Source organism: Oryzias latipes, chromosome 22 (assembly GCF_002234675.1).
Source record: "Oryzias latipes chromosome 22, ASM223467v1".
NCBI classification, from domain to species: Eukaryota; Metazoa; Chordata; class Actinopteri; order Beloniformes; family Adrianichthyidae; genus Oryzias; species Oryzias latipes.
This window is the reverse complement of record NC_019880.2, coordinates 28,784,525-28,787,954: the sequence shown is the minus strand read 5'-3', so window position 1 is coordinate 28,787,954 and position 3,430 is coordinate 28,784,525.

The following is a 3,430-nucleotide window of genomic DNA, read 5'->3' as shown; positions in this document are numbered from 1 at the left end:
GCGACTCTATCGCCACCTACAGTTGCGGAGTATTTTTTTTTTTAGTTAGAAATGATGCACATAGAAATAGCAACATCATACAAATAGATATCAAAGAAACAAAGTCAGGAGGTGTTACAAATATTCAGACACAGAGTAAAGTAATAATATATTGGTGGTTTTCAAGGCCTTTTTCTTACTAGCATGACTTATTTGTGACATGTAACAACAATGTCATTTTAAAAGTGCTTCAAAACGGTCTTTGTTGACTTTGTTTGGATTTCTGGATTTCACATCCACATTTTTTGTGGATGTGAAAATTTGCCATTAGGATTAATATGTTTATATAAAAAATGTGTCTTCTTATTTTAAGATAAAATCCTTGTGCAGATGATCAAAACCCTAGTGTGTGAACAGATCGAGAAGAGGTGATGTAGAGACTCTGGGTGGTTTCCTCATAGGAATACCTTGCAACAATGTTCCTATTGAATTTGGACATGAAATTGTTAACAGGGTAAAACTTATGTAAAATTTTGAAAGAAACTTTGTCTGTTATTAACCCTTGTGCTATCTTAGGCACTTTAATATTGGGAGTTGGGTCTTCTAGACCACTAGATAGTGAGCTAAACCTTTTTTCTACAATTATTTGTGAACCTCACTGGTGCCCATGGATTACATCATGGTAGGGAGAACACATCAATGTGAGGGTGGGGTCATCTAAGATAGCACAAGGGTTAAACATCTACTAGGAATTACCCAAATTTTTTCCCAATCTTAATCTGTAACTACACCTTTCCAACAAGAAACAGCTTGAGAAGCAGAAACTAACTCTTTTTGGAATAAATTATGAAGGGTTTTATTATTGCGCTTCTGTCCTGAAAAACAAGTATTCCTAACAAAGGATTCTAAAATGTTATGGACTGAGATTGGAACGGTAGTAATGCAGGCCCTTGAGAATAAAAAAAAAACTTTAGTCAGAACCCTTACATGAAATACAGTATAGAACAACAAACAAACTGTACATACCCCCCCCCCCCACACCCAATAAAAAACAAAACAACAAAAAAAAACAAAGAGGTTTCAACAGTAAAAAAAAAACAACACAAATTAAAGTAATACTGTTACTGTGTAAAGCTGAAACAGTGCCAGTGATGGTTGTAATTGCTTTTTTTTGTACTGGGTGACATAGTGTTTAAATATTGTCTGATTTGAGCAATTAGTTCAAAGAAATTTAGATTTCTATTGCTAAAGTTAACTTTATGAATGTTCTTCTTTGTTAGTGTTTTGTTAATAAAATTAGGAAATTTATCAATTGTAATTTTAAAGATAGCTTCTTATCATAATCAGTAACACCAAACATAACATTTTTTAATTAACATTTAAGAACATATACACACAATTATAATATAATATAATATAGCTGTTGGGACCAAACAAATTGTTTACATAACCGAAAAAAAGAAGATGGTTAAAAAAAGACGCATACAATAAAACACACAAATATACTTTGGGTTTTAAAAAAAAGATTTGTCTTATAAAAGGTTTGAAAATGTTTTTGCTTTTTTGTTTAGTAAGGGGGACCTGCCAGTATCCTTTGCAGAGATCTATAGTTGAAAGGTATTTTGCTTTTCCCAGCCATTCCACTAGGTCATCAATCCTAGGAGTGGGGTCGGAATCAAATTTTGAGTTTGCATTTAAATACCTAAAATCAATGCAGAACATCATGCTTCCATCCTTTTTTGAAACCAGGACCAGTGGGTGGCACCATTCACTCTTTGAGGGTTCAATAATTCCAAGGGACAACATTAGGTTAACCTCCTCCTTCAGTGGGTCCAGCAACCTCTCTGGGACTCTGTAACTCAAACGTCTCACCGATGCTCCTTCTTTTAATACAATGTCATGGGAGACGATATTCGTCCTCCCTGGATTTTCTTGAAACACTTTTGAGTTAGTCAGTTCTCTCACCTGAAGTTGTTTTTCCTGGGGCAGGTGGCTGACATCTAAGTCCACTGAGGAGGTCACTGGCAGATACTGTTCTTCCCCATCTTCCTCCTCCTGCACCCCTCTAATTAATAGAGCAATTTTTGTGGGCCTCTCCACCCACTCCTTCAGGAGGTTGACATGCAACACCCTGTTGGAACGGAGTTGCGCAGGGGTTGCCACTCTGTATGTTGATGGTCCCGGTTTCTGCTGAACCTCAAATGGACCCTGCCACTTTGCAAGTAATTTGCGGCCTTCGCTTGGCAACAGTACCAGGACCCTTTGCCCAGGATTAAAGACCTTTGTCGGGCTAATTTGTCACACCACCCCTTCTGATACTGCTGAGCTTCTGACATATGAGAGCGGGCTAGCTTTCATCCGTTCCAAACGTTCCCTCATCTGTATAACATAACATAGAACATTCCCTTTCAGTGAAAGCGATGTGATGAAAGCGAGCACCTGCTTCAGTTGTTGCCAAATCATGGAAAACATGGTTGATGTTAAGCTAATAGTTAGAGTATGTTCTGGAGAGCTTTACAGACATGCAACATGTCGCCGTGAGTTATGCCCCTCTATAGTTGCGTTTACATGGGCAAAAGTAATCGGAAAGAACGCCTGCACGGAAGGAAAATGCGTCATGTAAACACGCAGTTCGGAATACACTGCCCCGATCAGACTCGTTCGGATCAAATTTTTTGTCCGATAGAGATAGGTGATTGGTGATTGCCGATTGTTGATCTGATCGTTGTTCATGTAAACGGTTCATTACGATTGTGTGTCACTTCTGCTCTGGTTAAAGTCATGAATAGACGATGTTTCGCTCCAGAGAACGCTTTGGAGCTCAAAAAGGACCGACCAGCTGCTCTGCGGACGCCCGGTGCGAAGCGCCGCTCCGCTCTTGCCCCGCTGGCTCTTGCCCCGCTGGCTCTTGCCCCGCTGGCTCTTGCCCCGCTGGCTCTCCGCCTCTCCCCTCTCTTACACCCCTCACCAGAGGGGTGCCGGGGAGGAGCGGGACCCTGCGTGGTCCTGGCTCGTGTGCCGGTGGACCGAATGAACTGTGTCTCTGAGCAGAGCAGCTGGATCTCCCCTGGAGATCTGTTTGAACTGCTGCCTTCAGGCAAAAGATACAGGACAATTAAAACAAGGACAAACAGATTAAAAAATAGCTTCTATCCAAGAGCCATCGTGGCCTTAAACGCTGCTAAATAAAGTTAATTTATTAGGGAAGCGTGCAATAGCTGGAGAAGGTGTAACCTCCTTTTTATATTTTTTATCTTATATTGTCTTATTTCGCAGTTTTATTATTATTTTTTTTATTTGACTTTTTATTTTATTCCACCGGAAAAAATTGCACTGTAATTTCGTTGTAAATGTACAATGACAATAAAGATATTTCTATTTCTACGAAACAACAATAACTTAAAAAAGGAGCCAACTGGCGGGCCGTATCCGGTCGACCAGTTGGTTTAGT